Source organism: Balaenoptera borealis (assembly GCF_965194805.1).
Source record: "Balaenoptera borealis genome assembly, chromosome: 1".
In the NCBI taxonomy this organism is placed as follows: domain Eukaryota; kingdom Metazoa; phylum Chordata; class Mammalia; order Artiodactyla; family Balaenopteridae; genus Balaenoptera; species Balaenoptera borealis.
Window position 1 is genome coordinate 178,472,380 of NC_138860.1, and position 21,070 is coordinate 178,493,449.

Consider the following 21,070-nt stretch of genomic DNA (forward strand, 5'->3'; position numbering starts at 1 on the left):
ACACTCTCCCTTGGTGAGACTCCCACTGCTGACACGCTGATGGGCGAGAGGGTCAGGGGATGGGTGCCACTGTGATCTCAGCTGGAGGGAACCTCTGAGATCATCTACTCAGGATGCCTCACTTTTTGTTGTTGTTGTTGGCAAAATAGACGTTGGGCTGCTGGCAAAAGAATTGAGTTTGCATCCTGGCTCCACTATTTCCCATATGTACAACTGTTGGCACGTGACTTGCCTTTCTGAGTCAGTTTCCTCATCAGTACAGTGGGGATAGTGACCATCTCTGTCCTGCATTCTAGGATTACAGAACAGCTCCAGCTTTGGAGTTTAGTAGACCCTAGTTTGAATTCCAGTTCTGCCATTTATTAGCTGTATGACTTTGGGAAGTTAACACCACCTCTCTAAGCCTCAGTTTTCTCATCTGTAAAATGGGTGCACTAACAGTATCATGTAGCGTTTGTAATGAGGATTGACTGAGATATAATTTGTTACAGTGAGCATGGTTGGAGGATTCCATGACGTCATGATGTGATCATCCTTTGTGATTCCATGCAAATGGGGTTTTTGTCATTAAGTGACCTGGCCAAGATTATATAGGAAGGGCAGAATACCAGTTAGGGCATCCAGAGGCATCCAAATGTCCCCAGACCCCCAGCAAACAGGCGTGAATCTGCAGCTTCTCTTAGGGCTTAAATGGGTGGTGTGGGGAAAGGGAAGGGGAGGGGAGGTGGGAAATGAAGCAGCATCTCCATGCCCTGCACGCTGACATCTCTGGGTTCTGCAGTGTAGCATCTCTGTGTCCTGAGCCTGGAGCTCTCAGCCACGTGGAGACACAGGCAAACACCCAGCTGTAGAGTTTCCTCTTCCCCTTCCCTCCCTTCCCTCCTTCAGATTCCCCACACCTCCTTTCCACACATTTGGCCCTCAGAGAAGCAGCTGGTTCCCTCCCCCTCTGCTGCACTCTCCTCCTGGATTTATACCTTCGGTATCTAGAGCAGTTTCTGGGATCTGAGGCAGGGCTGGTGGAGAAAGCAGCGAGAGGGCTCTCCTGCCTCTTCTACCCCTGTACAGCCCAGGCACCCCAAAGGCCCTTCCCCCAAGGCTCGAGGAAAGAAAGCAAAGGATGTCCTGGGACCATGTGCACCCACTTGACATAGGAATAATTCTAAGGCTTTTGGTAGCCAAGTAGAATCACAATTGGGAAAAGACTTATCGTGCCCTGCTGGCCTGCCAGGCCTGTTAAGAGACCTCACTAAGCAGCCCTATATCTGTCCCCTGCCCTGTCTTGACTCACCCCAGCTCAGCTCAGCCCAGCCCTGCCCAGGCCAGGGGCTGGACTCCTTGTCTCCACGGTACCAAGAGAACATGGATGACCTCCAGGTACTTATGGCCCTTGGCACCTTCAAAGCTCTTTACCTGCCCATGTCATAAAGGGGGACAGTGACCATTACAAAGCCAGCTGTGTGGAGCTTGAGAGGCAGCGGTAGCTCTGGAATTCCTTATAGAGGGGGCTTGGGGTGGCCATCTGGATAGAAGGAGAGAGTAGGCCTGGAAACTTGTTTAGAGCTAAGTTATAGATCAACTATAGATAAATACGTATATAAAAACATTTTTTTTTTTGGCTTGCAGGATCTTAGTTCCCCAACCAGGGATCGAACCTGGGGCCCCGGCAGTGAAAGCTCCGAGTCCCAACCACTGGACCACCAGGGAATTCCCAAGATGAACAATATTAATGGCATTTTCTAAACATGCTTTAATCTCCACTTTACATAAAATTAAGAAAACTTAATTGCCCAGATCAAAGAATAGGAATGTCGAAGAAGATGTTTTGAGTGGCAATGGAGATTATCAAGGTCTCCAAACCCTCTCCAACCTCCGCCCCCAGGCCTTTGCTCAGTGAGAAAAACCACCCAGAGTCCCCACGTTAGAGCTCAAATACCATTTACTCACTTATTCATTCAATAAGCAGTTACTCATGATCATAGCTAACTCTTTTTTTAAAAATAAATTTATTTATTTACTTATTTTTGGCTGCGTTGGGTCTTCATTGCTGCATGCCAGCTTCCTCTAGTTGCAGCGAGCAGGGGCTACTCTTCGTAGCGGTGCACGGGCTTCTCACTACGGTGGCTTCTCTTGTTGTGGAGCACGGGCTCTAGGCGCGTGGGCTTCAGTAGTTGTGGCGCACGGGCTTAGTTGCTCCGTGGCATGTGGGATCTTCCTAGACCCGTGTCCCCTGCTTTGGCAGGGGGATTCTTAACCACTGCGCCACCAGGGAAGTCCCCATAGCTAACTCTTATTTTGCTCTTTCCATGTGTGTGCTAGGGCCTATGCTAAATGCATGATTTGCTTTATTTCATATAATATTCACCACAAGGTAGATAATGTCAATATTGCTCATGTTTTACTGATGAGGACACTTGAGCTCCTGGAGATCAGAAGTGGATCTCAAATCTGAATTTGCTGGGCTCTCATCCATCCCAGAACTCATCGGGAGCTGGTTTAATGGACATGCAAGGGGTGCAGGTTTTGGCATCAGACCAATCAGTTTAAATCCTCCTCTGCCTCTTGTTACCAACTGTATACCTAGGCAAGTTAGCTCATTACTCTGTTCCCCCTTTCCTCGTTAACACAGTGGGACAGCACTGCTACTCACCTATGGTGAAGCATGGTGACCAGAGTCAGATTCTGCCCAGGAAGCTTTCCCATTTCTTTTATTTTGGTTCTTTAAGGGGAGACCTCCTGGTGAGCTGTCAGTCACTGCGCTCCCACTCCCTGGTAGGTAGAGGCAGTTGACACAAGATGGCCAGTCAGAGACCTCACTTTTCTGCTGAGTCAGTGGGAATGCTGGTTTCTCCCACAGTCATTGCTAAACTAGGAGGATGTGACTATTGCTGACAGCTACTTTGCCCTCTGGGTAGAGAGAGCCTGCTTGTGAAGTGAAGCCAGGTGAAGAGAAGCAGAACTGAGATGAAGGGAAAGAACCCTGATTTCTCTTTGAGCTTCTGGATCCAGCCCTGCCTGAAGGCACACTTCTAGACTTTCCTTTAATTGAGCCAATAAACTCACTTCTTTCTTAAACTTGTTTGAGTTTTGTTTGCCAACCTGGTGGCATCTAGACTAACCTACTACCTCCTAGGATTGTTGTCAAAATCAAGTAAGATAATATAGGTGCAGCTCTTAGCATAGTTACTGGCATATGATAAGTGTTCAAAAAGTATTAGCTCATATTATAATGAATACTGTGTGCCAAGCCCTGTGCAGGACACTAAGGAATCAGGTGAATGAGACTTAGTATCTGCCTTTGAGAATATCACACTCTAGTGAAGGAGACAGACAAACCAATAGACAGATATAAAGCACTTAAGACATGATTAAGTACTGGGTCCCATGGCAATACTGAATAACTAATTGTCTGGAGGGAGTGGTGGGTAGGTGGATTGGAAAAAGAGTCCCAGATGACATGAGGTTAAGAGGAGTCTTAAATGATGGGTGGTTATTCATAGTGGACAAGGTGGGTGTTATGGGGTGAATTATGTCCCCCCCGCCCCCCCGCAAAGAAATGCTGAAGTCCTAACCCTCAGTACCTCTGAATATGACCTTGTTTGGAAATAGTCATTGGAGATATAATTAGTTAAGATAAGGCCATACTGGAGTAGAGTGGGCCCCTAATCCAAAATGACTGGTATTGTTATAAGAAGATGATCATGTGAAGATACAGAGACATAGGGAGAATACTATGTATGGATGGAGACAGAGATTGGAGTAATGCATCTACAAGCCAAGGATTGCTGGCCATCACCAGAAGGTAGGAGGGAGGCATGGAACAGATTCTTCCTCCTAGCCCTCAGAAGGAACCAACACTGCTGACACCTTGATTTTAGATTTCTAGCCTCCAGAACTGTGAAAGAATACATTTCTATTGTTTTAAGCCATCTAGTTCCTGGTACTTTGTTATGGCGGCCCTAGGAAACTAATAAGTGGATATAGCAAATGCTGTCAGTGCTTCACCTACCTGTACCCTCAGCCACCTCAGAGGTCACCTCTAGTTTTAGTGGATAGATCCTGGCTTCTACCTAAAGCATACCCTAGGCTCAGCCCATACTGAAGGAAGGCCAGAAATGTCAGGGAATTAACACCTTTAGAAGGATTAGGATCAATAATTTATCAAGAATCCCTAAAATCAGTAAGAAAAAGACAAACACCTCAGAAGGATAATAGGCAGAGACTTGAACAATTTTACAGAAGAAATGGGGTGAAAAGAACTCTACAAGTTTTCAAGATTTCAAACTTGGCCACATAGAAATTAAGGAGTTGTGTTCAATTGAGGACTTCATAGACAAAGCTATCAGAAGGTTGAAAAACTGGGGGAAAAAACTATCTTTTTCATGGCTAGATAATAGCAAATGGGTAACATAGTCACTATGTAACAAACTCAGGGCAAATTAACAAGAAAAAGACAGGAAATTCTGTAGAAAGATGGACAAAGGATATGAGTAGGCGGTTTACAGAAGGGGAAATGCAAATGGCCAGGAAGTATTTGCTCAACCTTCTTATAGTCACAGAAATGAAATTAAGACAATGAGATGTTACTTTATATCTATCAAAGCAGCAAAGAGAAAAAAAAGTAAGAGGAGGATAAGTGTTGGCAAAGATGAGGGGACACTGGAAACTTCTGTACTCCTGCTGGGATTTCAAACTAGCACAGTTTTCTGGAGAGCAGTCTAGCAGGACTTAATGAAATTATGTATGTGTTTACCTTGAGATTCGCTGATCCCAACCCTAGGTAAACAGAGACACTATTACATATATCCATAAAGGGATTTGTACGAGGATGTTGTCTGAAAAGTTTTAAAATTTTACTTTTCACTTTTAAGTTTTTCATTCATCTGCAATTAAAATTTTTATTAATTCTGGTGTGAGGTAGAGGTCCAGTTTAACTTTTTCCCATATGGATATCCAGTGATTCCAGTACCACTAACTGAATACTCCGTCCTTTCTCCAGAGATCCACAATGACGACCATGTCAAATTTCAATTCTGTATGTGAGTGGGACTTGTTTTGGACTCTATTATGTTCCACTGGTGAATTTTTTCACTCCTACACCCATACCATACCTGTCTTTATTATAACTTTATAATAAGTATTGATTTCTGGAGGCCAAATACCCTCACCTGCCCCCATGCCCGCCTGCCACTTGAGCCTTTGCTCTTCTCTGTGCATTTTATAATCAAGTTTTCAATATCCACTGAAAAGTTTCTTATCTGGCCTCTGAAGGAATTTGTAAAATGTTGGAGTAATCTATTTGACTTTTTGGAAGAATTTTCCGTAAGACCATCCTGAACCTCATGTTTTCTTTTAAGAAAAAAAAAATTAAACTATCAACTGAATTACTTTAACTATTATAGAGCTATTTGAGTTTTCTATTGCTTCTTGAGTCGGTTTTAGTAAACTAGTTGTGTGTGTTTTTTTAAAGGGTTAGGGCCACTGTAGTGAGAGCCCAGAATCCTAACCATTAGGCCACCAGGGAACTCCCCAATAAAACTCTTTTCAAAATAATGTTTTAAATGCTTAGAATTATAAAGCAAGCCAGTTGTATTGAAATACAGTTATCAGAATAGTTAAAGTATTTGTGTACTTTTAAATTAATGCATTAAATAACAAGCTCTAACAGTAAGCCTAATAACTACTGTGATTTTGAAGTCATGATAGGAGTAAAATGTATTTTGGAATACTGCAATAAAGTGATGTGAAAATATTTATGATTTACATCGGTGACAAAGTCACAGGTACTGTAATATTTCTGTGATTTGTTGTCTACCTTTATGAATGATGGGAAGGCTAAACTTTAGTTAGAAGTTAGTAAAAATAAAGGCATATTTTTTTCCTTCTAAGGTCATGGACTCCCTGAATTCTATCCAATGACTCAGTGGGAGTCCATGGGTCCTACAATAAGAACCCTTGCCTCGTTTTTTAATCTTTTCTTCCTTTGCTGTGAGTCTGTTATAAATGACGTAGTATTGGCTTTAAAAATATTTCTTCTAAAAGTCTCTGTCTTTTGGTCAGATACTTCAATCCATTTACACTTGCTGTAATTATCGTTATATTTTAGATTTTCCCTGCCATCTTTTTTTTTTTTAAATAGATCTTTATTGGAGTATAATTGCTTCACAATACTGTGTTAGTTTCTGTTGTACAACAAAGTGAATCAGCCACATGCATACATATGTCCCCATATCCCCTCCCTCTTGAGCCTCCCTCCCATTCTCCCTATCCCACCCCTCTAGGTGGTCACAAAGCATGGAGCTGATCTCCCTGTGCTATGCTGCTGCTTCCCACTAGCTAGCTATTTTACATTCAGTAGTGTATATATGTCAATGCTACTCTCACTTCGTCCCAGCTTCCCCCTCCCACCCTGTGTCCTCAAGTCCATCCTCTATGTCTACATCTTTATTCCTGCCCTGCAACTAGGTTTATTAGTACCATTTTTTTTTTTTTGATTCCATATATATGTGTTAGCATACAGTATTTGTTTTTCTCTTTCTGACTTACTTCACTCTGTATGACAGACTCTTTGTCCATCCACCTCACTACAAATAACTCAATTTCGTTTCTTTTTATGGCTGAGGAATATCCCATCATATATATGTGCCACATCTTCTTTATCGATTCATCTGTCGATGGACATTTAGATTGGTTCCATGTCCTGGCTATAGTAAATAGTGCTGCAGTGAACATTGTGGTACATATCTCTTTTTGAATTATGGTTTTCTCAGTGTATATGCCCAGTAGTGGGATTGCTGGGCCATATGGTAGTTCTATTTATAGTTCTTTAAGGAACTGTTTTCCATAGTGGTTGTATCAATTTACATTTCCACCAACAGTGCAGGAGGGTTCCCTTTTCACCACACCCTTTCCAGCATTTATTGTTTCTAGATTTCTTTTTTTTTTTTAAAGATTTATTGATTGATTGATTGATTGCTATGTTGGGTCTTCGTTTTTATGAGAGGGCTTTCTCTAGTTGTGGCAAGCGGGGGCCACTCTTCATCGCGGTGCGCAGGCCTCTCACTACCGTGGCCTCTCTTGTTGTGGAGCACAGGCTCCAGACGCGCAGGCTCAGTAGTTGTGGCTCACGGGCCTAGTTGCTCCGCGGCATGTGGGATCTTCCCAGAACAGGGCTCAAACCCACGTCCCCTGCATTAGCAGGCAGATTCTCAACCACTGCGCCACCAGGGAAGCCCCTAGATTTCTTGATAATGGCCATTCTGACCGGCATGAGGTGATATCACATTGTAGTTTTGACTTGCATTTCTCTAATGATTAGTGATGTTGAACATCTTTTCATGTGCCTCTTGCTCATCTGTATGTCTTCCTTGGTGAAATGTCTGTTTAGGCTTTCTGCCCATTTTTTAACTGGATTGTTTGTCTTTTTGATATTGAGCTCCATGAGCTGTTTGTATATTTTGGAGATTAATCCTTTGTCTGTTGTTTCATTTGCAAATATTTCCTCCCATTCTGAGGGTTGTCTTTTTGTCTTGTTTATGGTTTCCTTTGGTGTGCAAAAGCTTTTAAGTTTAATTAAGTCCCATTTGTTTATTTTTGTTTTTATTTCCATTACTCTAGGAGGTGGGTCAAAAAAGATCTTGCTGTGGTTTATGTCAAAGAGTGTTTTTCCTATGTTTTCCTCTAAAAGTTTTATAGTGTCTGGTCTTATATTTAAGTCTTTAATCCATTTGGAGTTTATTTTTGTGTATGGTGTTAGGGAGTGTTCTAATTTCATTCTTTTACCCATAGCTGTCCAGTTTTCCCAGCACCACTTATTGAAGAGGCTGTCTTTTCTCCACTGTATGTTCTTGCCTCCTTTGTCATAAATTAGGTGCCCATATGTGCGTGGGTTTATCTCTGAGCATTCTATCCTGTACCATTGATCTATATCTATGTTTTTGTGCCAGTACCATACTGTCTTGATTACTGTAGCTTTGTGGTATAGTTTGAAGTCGGGGAGCCTGATCCCTCCAACTCCATTTTTCTTTCTCAAGATTGCTTTGGCTATTCGAGGCCTTTTGTGTTTCCGTACGAATTGTAAAATTTTTTGTTCTAATTCTGTGAATAATGCCATTGGTAGTTTGATAGAGATTGCATTGAATCTGCAGATTGTTTTGTGTAGTATAGTCATTTTCACAATATTGATTCTTCCAATCCAAGAGTATGGTATATTTCTCCATCTGTTTATGTCATTTTTGATTTCTTTCATCAGTATTTTATAGTTTTCTGAGAACATGTCTTTCGTCTCCTTAAGCAGGTTTATTCCTAGGTATTTTATTCTTTTTGTTGAAATGGTAAATGGGAGTGTTTCCTTCATTTCTCTTTCTGATTTTTTGTTGTTGGTGTATAGGAATGCAAGAGATTTCTGTGCATTAATTTTGTATCCTGCAACCTTACCAATTCATTGATTAGTTCTAGTAGTTTTCTGGTGGCACCTTTAGGATTTTCTATGTATAGTATCATGTCATCTGGAAACAGTGACAGTTTTACTTCTTTTTTTCCCATTTGTATTCTTTTTATTTCTTTTTCTTCTCTGATTGCTGTGGCTAGGACTTCCAAAACTATGTTGCATAAGAGTGGCCCTGCCATCTTAGTTACTAAAAATATCAACTAGAATGAAGTTTGACTTATACTATAGAAAACTCCAAATAATAATGGTTTAATTAAGATACAATTTTATCTCTCTTTTAGTCTAGGACTCCATAGTCATCAGGGATCCATTTTCCACCTTCTTAGTTGTAGCTTCCATCTTCAAGTTTATCCTAAGATTCAAGATTGCTGCTGGAGCTTTAGCCTTCACAAACTCATTCCAAGCAGCAGGAAGGAAGAATGGTGGAAGAATAAAAAGGGTGCACCTCCACTTACACTTCATTAGCCATAACTTAGTTATCTGGTCTCATTAATAGTAGCAAAGGATACTGGGAAACGCTTTTTTTGGTTGGGTACATTGATGACCTGAATAACATCAGGGTTATTTTATTAAGGAAGAAGAGCATGGTGGACTTTAGCAGTCTCTGCTTTAGTCTCCCGACCACAGGTGTGTCCAACTGTCAACAGCAGTGGCTCTGAACCTTCAGTATGGTACCTGATCCATAGAGGACCGGCCTGCCATCTGGTGGCAGGTTGGTTACATTGGATTCCTTTCATTGTGCAAGTGGCATAGATTTGCCCTCACTGGAATAGACATTTATTCTAGCTATGGTTTTGCATTCTCTGCTGGCCATGCTTCTGCCAGCAACATCATTAGTGGATTTACTGATGTCTTATTCATAATCATGGTAGGCCAAATAGCATTGCTGTTGACCAGAGACGTTTTTCAGCAAAAGAAGTAAAGAAATTGGCAGATGAGTATGAGATTCACAGTTGTTGCCACAAACTCTTATCATCAGAATCATCTGGCTTTATGGGTTGGTGACATGGCCTACTGGTACTTGGTTAGTATTGGCTAGAAGACAACTTTGTACAAATCTTAAGTGCTGGCCCAAGTTGGCATATGCTCTGATTCAGCAACCAATGCAAGTTGATGTTTCTCTCTTTTCCAGAATCCATGGGTCATGGAATCTTAGGCTGGATCACTTAAAAATTTTTTGCTCCCTTTTCCCAAGGCCTTGGGCTCTGCTAGTTTAGAGGTCTTGGTATGCAAAGGAAGAATGTTTCCACCAGAGCACCACCGAGGTCCCATTGATTTGGAAATTGAGACTGACATCTGGCAGTTTCAGACTCTTCATGCCCTGGATGATTCCTCCTGAATGAAGCTCAGGTGATTCCACCAGGTAAAAACCTTTGACCACATGAAGTGCTTGCTGAAGGCAAAGGAAAAATGGAATGGATAGTAGAGGAAGGATGTTATAAATGCCTCATGACCAGTAACAGAAATGAGAATTATATCACTTATCTATATATTCTTCCTTCCTTGCTATGCCATGCATATATTTAGTGATGGTGCTAATTGTCTCTCTTTCTTCTTCTACCATTTTGTATAGGGTCAAATGTTGGTGGTAAACTGTACAGTTTAGTGCATAGATTATAGAATATGGAATATTTTGGGACTGAGGTTAGAGAAGTGAACATACTCAAGCTCCCCGGAGTGGGAGCTGGGTGCAGTTACTGCTGGGGCTTTGGATTTTTTTTTTTTTCCTAAGGAAAGGATAAGAATGTTCTTTTTTGAGATACCTTTGCATTAATTTGGGCAGTAACATGTTGTGGTTGTTTTATGGACGTTTCAGAATGGAAAGTAGGGTGGAAATGGATGTTGAGGAACTAAGGAGTGAACTGTGGCAAATACTGAAGACCGACCCTACTCAGCATCTCTTCATAATGACTTCTACTGTAGAGGCTGGAAGGCTAGAGAAGACATTACCAGGCTCTCTTGCAGCTAGGATTTCCATATGTCACCTGGCTTCTGCCAGGAAGATGCAAACAAACCAGAAATGGAAAGTAGAATTGAGCACTGGGAGGAGGTAGACACATGGCTCTTCTGGAGGTACTGAAGTGGAGGCATTTCAGTTCTTCTGAGGTAGGTGTGGAGGAAGCCCTAGGGCCAGTCCAGTTCCCACCTTCTTGGTGCTAACAGGAGTGTCAGCTGCTTCCCACCTTGGCAGCTTTCCTGACTGTGACTAGGGCAGTGAGATTCTTGAGTCAGCAGTGGTGGCAGTGGTGGCAGAAGCGCCCCTGAAAGGCTAGTTTTGCAATGAGGTTTGGGGATTATTCCTGGAATAGAGTCTGCTTCTCAGCCCTTCTAATGAGTTTGAAACCAACCTAATCACCTTAGTTAACCTAACAGTAGTTCCCATGCTCCAAACATCCCAGGGGAGCTCCCAGGCCAGTCCTTTCCCTACTCAGAGCCCAGGGACAGAGGAGTGAGGGCAGAGCTGGTAGGGGAGAAACAACTTCTTCTGGAACTCTCTGCACAGTGGCCTACTCCGGGTAGCACCAGGCACTTGCAGATTAATTTTTAACATGACCCAGGGGAGTCCAAAGGGCTGAGTTCCCACCTCTGAGATCATGAGATCCTATTCCCTTCCAGGGGTCTCTGGCCCGTGGGGGAGGCAGCAGGAGAGCTGGACCCAAAGGTGCACCCTCTGTGGCAACCCTCTGTGCATCTCTGACCAAGGTGAGCCAGGATATGTCTGCGGTGTTTCCCTCCCCTCACAGGTCATGGCTGCAAGGACACAGGGGAGGAGGAGGAGTTTGTCTGCCTGGGGGTGGGGGGCAGCAGGAAAAGCCCCAGAGAGGAGGTGATACTGCAGCTGGATCTTGAAGGACAAGTAGTTCACCAGTGAGTTGAGCAGGGAAGGGCATTCCAAGAAGAGGGAACAGCTTGAACAATGGCTCAGAGATGCTGTCCACTTCTGTTTCCCTATAGTGATTAATGGTAAAATCTTTAACGCGTCACGTGTATGGGGGCTTGTTCTGGGGCCTGCAGAGGAAGATGCGGGGGAGGGTATTCTAGGCCCTGCCAGTCTCAGTTAAAACACATCCCAAATGATTGACTGGATCGGGCAGCCGTGAAATGGGGGACATCAGAGTTTGATGGGTGCCTGTCAAGTGTGAGGTCTTTCGCTGGGCGCTGTGACACACCTGCCATCCTCACAGCCGCCCTGTAGGGGAGGAGGGCTGCCCATTGTACAGATGAGGATACTGAGGCTCTGAGAGATGAAATCTTTTGCACAGGGTCCTTCAACAAGCAAGAGAGTGGCAGAACCAAGATATGACACAAGATTTTTATGACCCTAAATGCCATCCAGGGAGAGGACAACAGGTTCAGTAAGACATGTGGCAAAAATGCAGCTGCGTTTTCCTCCTGCCCCTGGGCGGCTCAGTGGAGCTTGGGCTGTTCCCGTAGCAAGCCTGGTTCTTAAAAGAGAGGGGCCTTCTGCTCTCGCTGGGGTGGGGCTCTGGGGGTGCAGAGGGCCCCTTTGCTACACAGGGAGACCACATTCTCCTGGCTTTGCTCCTACTTCTCTGCCGTCTCCATCCTTGGCTTCTTCTCTGCTCAGCCACCAAGCACAGAGAGGTCTCTGCCTCTGTCCACGTTCACTCCTCTCCTCTCCCAGGTGATTTCATCCAGAATTATGGCTTGAAATGCCATCAAGAATCATCACTTCCAAACTTACATGCCTCGTTCTTGGAAATAGTCCTGCTTATCCAGCTGCCCACTTGGCCTCTCCGTTTGGATGTTTATTAGCATCATAACTCGAGGAGATCTAAAACAAAACTTCTGTCCTCACCCGATCCCCGACCTGTCCCTGCCCCTGCCCTGGTCTGTGCCTCAGTTAAAGGTAAGATCAGTTACTCAGGCCGCAAACCTAGAAGTGACCCTCTATGCCTTGCTTTCCTTCATCCCCCATTCAGTCCATCACCAGGCTCTGGCTCTACCTTCAAAATACATTTTGAATTCAGCCACTCCTCCCCATCTTCACCGCTGCAGCCCTGGTCTACGGCACCACCGGCTCACAGCTAGACCTCTAATTGGTCTTCCTGCTTCCTCTCTTACTCCCTCTCCCAATTCCATCCTTTAAAAAGGGGTCTGAGTGAGCTTTTGAAAACACAAACAACCCCGTAGTTTCCACTAATTGGAATAGAACCCAAAGCCTTCACCGTGGCTTATGCAGCCCTGCCCAACTCTCTGGCCTCATGTCCTGTGAGTCTCCATCACCCACTAGCCACATTCAACACACCAAGGACGTTCTCATCATAGGATCTTTGTGCAGGTTGTTCTCTCTCCTGGATGTCTCTTCCCGGGGGGCCTTCAAATGGCATCTGCTTTGAGAGCCTTTCCTGACTGCATCTCCCTATCACTCTCTCCTGTTACCCCACTCACTTTCCTTCAGAGGGCGCTTCACTATCTGATAACATTAGCTATGGGCTGACTGTCTGTCTAGAATGGCAGATGGATGTCTATGTTGTCTCCTGGGCACCTATGGCCTGGCACATTGTAGAGGTTCAAAAAACACGTGAAAGGGAGGGGAGAAGCCCCCCAAAGTACAGTTCAGGGCAAACTCTGGGGCCCCAGAAAAGACCCAAGAGTCATAGTAGATTTGTCCACCTTGGTTACTTAACCTTAAATAACTGCCCATTGGGGCCACCTGGTCTCTGTCTGAAATTCCTTTCTCCCTGCATTCAAGAGTAGTCAGGATAAAGTCCACCCAAGGCAGCCCTTAACCTCCTAATCTGCAGCCACCACAGGCAGATTTAAGGTGACCTCACAGAATTCTCCAATATCAATTCACCTTACACTGGGGTAACTAGAAGGGCCAACAGAGAGGGTTCCCAAAGCAAAGAAACTTGGATCCATAATATGATAATGACTACATTTGACTGAGCTATTATTTCATGCCAAACAAGATATAATGCTTTCCATACATTTTCTCATTCAATCCTCAGAGACACACCTTGAGGCTGTTGTATTCATTATCTACTGCTGTGTAACAAACCACCTTAACATGGAGTGGTTTAAAGGAATGACCATTTTACTTGCTCGCATTTCGGTAGGCCAGCAATTTGAACTGGACTCAGCTGGGCAGTTCTTTTGCCGGTCATGCCTGGGGTCACTCACGTGCAATCATCCAAGGGAACAAATGGGTTCAAGAGGTTTAACATGGCTTTGCTCACATGTCTGGAGGTTGGTGCTGACTGTTGACCAGGTCAGGTGTCTCCAGCAGGCCAGCTTGGGCTTCTTCCAGGGGATGGCAGAGTTCCAGGACAGCAAGCCCCAGTGTGCAGCATTTTTCAAGACTTTGCTTGAGTCACGTTTGCTGATGTCCCATTGCCAGAGGAAGTCACACTGCCAAGCCCAGAGTCAATGTGAGAGGGGACTTACACAAGGAGAGATAATTCATCAGAGGCCATTATGGAACAATCTATCATGAAGTTAGTATGTTATTATCCATGTTTTTTAAGTGAGGAAACGGGGAATCAGAAAGGGTAAGAAACATGCTCCAGGTCACATGGCTATGAAGAGGCAGAGTGGAACAGAAATCCTTGGCTCACAAGCCTCAGGATCTCCACTGCTTTGCAAAGGCAATTAAGTCCCCACTGTGAGGAACCAAATTCCCACCAAGGGAAATGATACCAAGCTCATCTTCACCAGGCTCTCAGATACACTCCTTTTATTACATCCAGTCAAAATCACAACAGCTGGGACTTTCCTGGTGGCTCAGTGGTTAAGAATCCACCTGCCGGGCTTCCCTGGTGGCTCAGTGGTTGAGAATCTGCCTGTTAATGCAGGGGACACGGGTTCGAGCCCTGGTCTGGGAAGATCCCACATGCCACGGAGCAACTAGGCCCGTGAGCCACAACTACTGAGCCTGCGCGTCTGGAGCCTGTGCTCCGCAACAAGAGAGGCCACGATAGTGAGAGGCCTGTGCACCGTGATGAGGAGTGGCCCCCGCTTGCCGCAACTGGAGAAAGCCCTAGCACAGAAACGAAAACCCAACATAGCAATCAATCAATCAATCAATAAATCAATAAATCTTAAAAAAAAAAAAAGAATCCACCTGCCAATTCAGGGGACACATGTTCAAGCCCTGGTCCGGGAAGATCCCACATGCCTTGGAGTAGCTAAACCCGTGTGCCACAACTACTGATCCTGTGCTCTAGAGCCTGTGAGCCACAACTACTGAGCCCATGTGACACAACTACTGAAGCCGGCGTGCCTAGAGCCCGTGCTCCTTCCGCAATAAGAGAAGCCACCACAATGAGAAGCCCGCGCACCGCAACAAAGATTAGCCCCTGCTCGCTGCAACTAGAGAAAGCCCGCGAGCAGCAACGAAGACCCAACGCGGCCAAAAATAAAAATAAATAAATAAGATAAATTTATAAGGGCTTCCCTGGTGGTGCAGTGGTTAAGAATCTGCCTGCCAATGCAGGGGACCCAGGTTCGAGCCCTGGACCGGGAAGATCCCACATGCCATGGAGCAACTAAGCCCGTGTGCCACAACTACTGAGCCTGTGCTCTAGAGCCCATGAGCCACAACTACTGAGCCTGCGTGCCATAACTACAGAAGCCCGTGTGCTTAGAGCCTGTGCTCCACAACAAGAGAAGCCACAGCAATGAGAAGTCCGCACGCTGCAATGAAGAGTAGCCCCCGCTCGCTGCAACTAGAGAAAGCCTGTGCACAACAATGAAGACCCAACACAGCCAAAAATAAATAAGTAAAATAAATAAAAATAAATGTAAAAAAATTTATAAAACAAAAATCGCATCAGCTTAAGTTACTTCTGCTTCTCAGGCTGCTCATCTGTAAAGTGGGTCTAGTAACAGAGCTCTCTTTTCACTATTGTGTTTATTGTCTGTTCTTGCCCTGCTAGAATGGAAGCCCCCTGAGGGCTGGGATTTTTGTCTGTGTTGTTCACTGCTCTAACCCCAGTGCCTAGAACAGTGCCTGGAATAGGGTAGCTTCTCAATAAATCTTTGTTGAGTGACTAAATGGATGGATGGATGAGTGGGGGATTAGGAGCAGGATAGGTGGGAGAAGATGAGTAAAGGATAGAGCCATGGCTTTGAGAAAGCTTAAAAAAAAATTGAAAAGCCGCTGGCTTCTCTTCTCTGCCTGGAATGGTTTGCAAACCACCTGCTTGGTCTTCAAGCCTGTGGTGAAGCCCCTCATCCCTCATGCAAAGTCTAATCAGGTGGGGCAAGGGGGTCGCCTCTCTTCAGGGATGCCCACTTTTTTTTGGCTCTGCCCTCCTTAGCGCTCAGCGTCCTCTCCATTCAGCTGGCAGATGAAGAAAGCAAAAACAAGGCTCGTTCAGGGCAGGAATGTGGAATAGGCTCACATGCCATTGTCTAGAACGTAGTCACATGGCCGCACCCGGCAGCAAGGGAGGCTGGGAAATGTGTAGTCATGCCTCCGCAGGGAGAGGTGACGGCTTTGGGGATCATCTTGCCAGTCTCTTCCACGACCATTTCTAGCCCAGAGATTTCATAACCTTGGAATTTTCCATCTCGTAGCACCCACTTTCCTTACACCACTCTACTTCTTCTTTTCCATACATGTGTCTCCTTCTAACAGAATGTATTCATTTACTATGTTTCTTATTTATTGTTGGCCTCTCCTCACTAGGATGCGGGCTCCACAAGGGTAAAGGTCTTTGGTGTTCTGTTCACCACTGTCTCCTCAGGACCCAGGACAGGGCCTGGCGTGCAGAAGGCACTCAATATTTATCAAAAGAAAGTTGAATGGATGCGAATGTGGCCCTCTGGCCTGCAGCCTCATCCTGAGAGCACAGTAAGCCCTAGACAGATGGTAAGTCTCTCCTCTGCCTGCTGGGAAAGCCACAGTGGGGTCTGGGGAGTGTCCGGGCCTGGCTGAGAAAGGGCACTGTGCCTGAGCCTTCCCAGGTGACTTGCCCTGTGCAGGTTGGCAGCCCTCTTCCCTGGCACAGCTCCACACCCAGGATGCCCGGACTCCTGACTCCATTCAGACCAAGAGGCTTACCTCTCTGGGGAAGCGGCCATTGCGGCCGAGTCACCTGTACTCCGTGCGGTCCTCATGCACAGGGCAGCCTATACCAGTTCATTTTCCAAGACAGAACCTGATTTTTTATGTTTATTAAAAATATTTATTTTATTTTATTTTTTTATTTTTTATTGTTTTGGCCACACCGGGAGGCTTGTGGAATCTTAGTTCCGTGACCAGGGGTTGAACCTGCACCCTCGGCCATGAAAGTGTGGAGTCCTAACCACTGGACTGCCAGGGAATTCCCTGGAACCTGGTTTTTTAAATGTAAAACACAGAAGGGAGCTTGGTTCCTCTTTTCCAATTTTAGGGGACAAACACAATGGTCAGGTGGCAACTTCAGAACATTCGAGCTATAGAGCCGTCCAGCTTCCGTAGCCTTCCTGTGCCTCATTTTCGAGAGAAGGAGACAAAGCCCAGAGAGGTAAAGAGACTTGACCAAGGTTGCCCAGGGTTCCGGTGACCAAGAACTCCCGGGCAGTGCCCACAGCATGCTCCCAGAGGACAGGTGTCTAGGTCCCCCTCCTGGCTGGTTCCCTTCTCTGGGCAAGGCACCAGTGATGGGAAGGGCACAAGGAGACAAGAAGAGATGGCTTGGGGTGGTGGGGTAGGGGGGTGAGGAGAGACCACCCAGAGCTCCTCCTGGAAGCACACAGTGTGGTCAGGGACCAAGCAGAGAAGAGGGTAGAGGCAGCAGAGAAGGGTGGTGGCCTGAGGGCTCAGAGAGAGGCTCTGGTCCTGGTTTTGAAGGTGAAGAAAGAACATCATCCTGACTTGTTGCATTTTGACTCCTTGCAGGATCCTTACCCCCTCCCAACCTCTACAGAAGCTGGCAACCAGCACTCTCTCTAGGACCCAGGGCCACCAGCCTCCACAGCCCTGTTGTAGCACAGACACCTCTTGGTGCAGAGGAAGCACCACTGGACAAGCAATCAGGAGACTTGGGCTCTATCAATTCAAATCATTACTAAGCACCTACTACTTGCCAGGCACTGTCTTCAGCAGGCAAGGGCTCTGCCTCATGGGGCTTCTATTCTAATAGGGGAGACTGTTGATGAACAGACAAACACACGCCTGAGATCATTACAGATGATGAAAACAAGCAGGGTAATGGGACAGATGATGGCTGAACAGGTTAGTTTGAGTTGTGGGGAGGGTGGAAACAAGGAGGGCCTCTCTGAAGAGGTGACATTGGAGCTGTGATCTGTATGTGAGAAGGTGGCAGCCATGTAAAAATCTGAGAGAGGTGTGGTCCCTCCCTGGGAAGTGGCAAGTGCAAAGGCCCTGAGGCAGAAATGAGCTTGTGTTTGGGCAAATATGACCGGTGAGAGGGACAAGAGGAAGAGTATAAAAAGAGGCTCCTTCCCTTTGTCATTATCTCTGTGGGATTTGAGTACATCTTATCTCCTTATTTGACCCCTAAATTTTGGGCATCTGTAAATTTAAACAAACCTTTCTTGGTCCTATTTCCAATTTTTATTTTAACATCTTTTGTACAGAGGACAGGATATTATTAGTCTGAGAGTCAGAAGACCTAAATTATGGCCCCAGAGTTTTCAGTAGCGAGCAGTGTGACCTTGGACAAATCCCTTTTCTCATCTTTAAACCAGGAGATTGGACCACAAGCTCTAAAGGCCCTTCCGGCTGAGACATCCCAGCACTGAGAATTCATGTTAACTCTTCTTGATCCTATTTATTTTCAGCCCACATGTGGAGCTGCTCAGGATACATCTGCTCCTTCTTCCAGGATCTGCACACATTTATTAGATGCTTTTAAAAACGCGAGACAACCTGCACAGACATTAGCAGGAGATGGTCGAATATATCATGCAGCTATTAAAAGAAGAATGACTTACACTAAAATCCCCTGAGCTGGACGGAAGCGCATGATGTAAGTGATAAAACTAGCTGTGGGATGTTAGATCTCTAAGACTCCGTTTTTGTGAAAACCAAACGACACAATCTCTGTGTGTGTGTATGTGGGTTTGTTTATGCTCACAAGTCAGGAGAAAGGTGGGAGAGAATAAGCAACAGTCTGCAACATTAGTTATCTAGGAGTGTGTGTGTGTGTGTGTGTGTGTGTGTGCGTGTGCGTGCACGTGCACACGTGTGCATGCTTCCTCTAAAGGCAGCAGCACACTTCCCAGAACCCATCCCACCCTCTGGGTCTGTTTATCAATGAGATTCTGGCAGAGGGTACATGATGCCGGTCTCCGAGTTTGTGTCCTTTGGAGACTGAGGGAGGTAGAGAGGAATAGGTGTGGGCAGTGTCCACTTTGATCTTGGAATGTCCCTCTCACCTCCTGGCACCTGCGCCTCTATTTCAAAGGCTGCTGAATGATCACAATCTGAGGCTGGTTTTGGTGGCAGGAGATGCACCAGAGCTGTCCAGGGCCTGTGGGATCCAAGATCACAGGCACGATTACAACATGAGAAGCAGATGCTCCAGCCTGCTGTTTCCTGCTCCTGCTTTAGGGCTTCAGAGGCAGCTTGGGCTGCAAGGGTCTTCTGGGGCCTCCCTGGCCATCCCTCTGACTGCAGATGGGATGAAACCAGCCATCCCTCCAGGCTACCCTGGGGGGCGGTGTGTGTGGGGAGCTTATTGTTTGAGCTTCTTCTTGGTCATGTAACTCTCCCCTCCAGGGAATCCCTGCAGATGTCTATTTTAAACCTCCCTTGCTGCCGTCTGTGTTCATTTCCTTTGCCTGGGCTCCTCCCCCCAAATAGGAACCCTTCAGCTTGGATGTTGTGGAGCGGCCTCACTCCAGCTTTCTTGTCCGTAAGGAAGTCCGTAAGGAAGCACCCTGCCCCGCATATGGTGCTTGACGCTTTTCAAAGCCTCTCATGTTGCATCCCATTTGAATGGCCCCTTACAAGAATCCTCTGAGGCAGAAATACCTAGGAGTACTGCCTCCATACTACAGAAGAAATGGGGATGCAGAGCAGTTAAGTGACTTGTCCATGTCCCAGAATGAGTAACAGGCAGTTCTGGGTCTTGGACTCTGAGATCAGCCTGCTCGGGTCCCAATCCATCATCAGAGGTGCCCCCCTCCACATTGAAGTTCTCCTGGGAGATTGGCTCAGTGGCCAAATTTACATCTGATGAGCCGACTCCCCAGTTGCCGGGGAGTGGACCAGGGTGGGCTCATCATCTGGGGTGACCACCTAGAGCCTCGTGCTAGCATTTGAACGAAGGCCAGAAACTGAGTGAAGAGGCACGTGGAGTCAGGGTCAGAGCCATGTGCTGATTGAAGGCGTGGAGGGATGGGCACTATGAGCTCCATCCACAGAGGGAAAACTGGGAAGGTGTGCGAGGGGCAGCCCGGATGGGAGACCAGGTGACCTCGGAGAGGGGCAGGGCCTGGGGACTTCTGGATCCCCTGAGCTGCCTGATGTCCCACAATCAGGCGACCCTGGCAGACCCTGAAGCTTTTCAACAATCCCCCTCTTCCAGAGCTGGGGACCTGATGAGAGCAGAGACGGCAGGGCCAGGGCTCTCTTAGATGCAAGCGACAGAAGGCCCAACTCACACTGGCTTAAGCAAAAAGTACAGCTTAGGGGCTCAAGGCACTGAAAACTCCAGGGGCAGACCTGGGCAGGTCCAGTGAGATCCAGGGGCTCAAGTGATGCTTCGGGGCTTGTGGCCTGCTCTGCTTTTCCCTGCTGGCCTCTCAGGCTCTCTCTCCTCATGGTGGCAAGATAGCTGCCAGCAACACCAGACATACTCCCTACCTCTCAGCAACTCCAGCAGAAAGTGAGCGTCTCTCTTCCCAAGAGTTTCAAAGAAAGTCCCAGAACTAAGTTCCACTGGCTCTGACCATGTCACGTGCCCGTTCCAGAACCAATCTCTGGGGCTAAGGATACAGGATATTCTGATTGCTCAGGTCTGGATCACACGTTCTCCTCTGGAGCCCATGTGTGTGAAGTCAGCTCCACCCAAAGCCCAGGGACCAAGAGCAGAGAATGATGGTTTCACCAGGAGCATCAGGGCAGTGGGTCTCAAGAAGAGTGCGTTAGTCAAGGTAAGCTACGTGCTGCAATAAACCCCCCAACATGTCAGTGGCTAACACAGTACAATTTCATTTCTTGCTCCCATTGTTGGCAGGGCTGGGGCTCTACTTCACATGCCCATTCAGGGACCCAGGCTGGTGGAGGCTCTGTCATCTTCATCATATAGCTTCCAAGGACACCCTGGGTGATGCCATCCAGCAGGCCAGCAGGAGAATAAAGCAAAGGTTACGTTTTGTTTGGTCCAGGCCCTGGGAGTGACACTCATCAATTGGATTGGGCAGAACTCAGTCACATGACCACATCTCAGTGCAGGGGAGAATGGGGAGGCAGTCTCTACCATAAAGGGGAGATGGAAGGATGCTGGGCAGACAAAAACAAGATCCACCTGAGCTTTCCAAGTCCTTTAGCCTTTGTCAAGGGTTCCCAGCATGCCGCAGTACCGGCCCAATCTTCCCGGCTGAGGTCTCCTTTATGATGGCTTGAACTCCACCTTCCCCCTTAATGCCTCACCTGCCCAACCTCTTTCCCTCTCAAGTTGAGTGGTGAGGAGGCTCAGT

At 46.3% G+C, this 21,070-nt stretch overlaps 1 long non-coding RNA gene across 1 annotated transcript; it reads left to right on the forward strand.

Annotated features, from left to right (window-relative positions):
* Positions 1-74: 74 nt before the first annotated feature.
* On the forward strand, positions 75-19,177 carry LOC309610915. Its single transcript, XR_014234231.1, has 4 exons — positions 75-1,377; positions 1,627-16,289; positions 18,206-18,393; positions 18,832-19,177. It is a non-coding gene; the product is annotated as an uncharacterized lncRNA (long non-coding RNA).
* Positions 19,178-21,070: the final 1,893 nt, after the last annotated feature.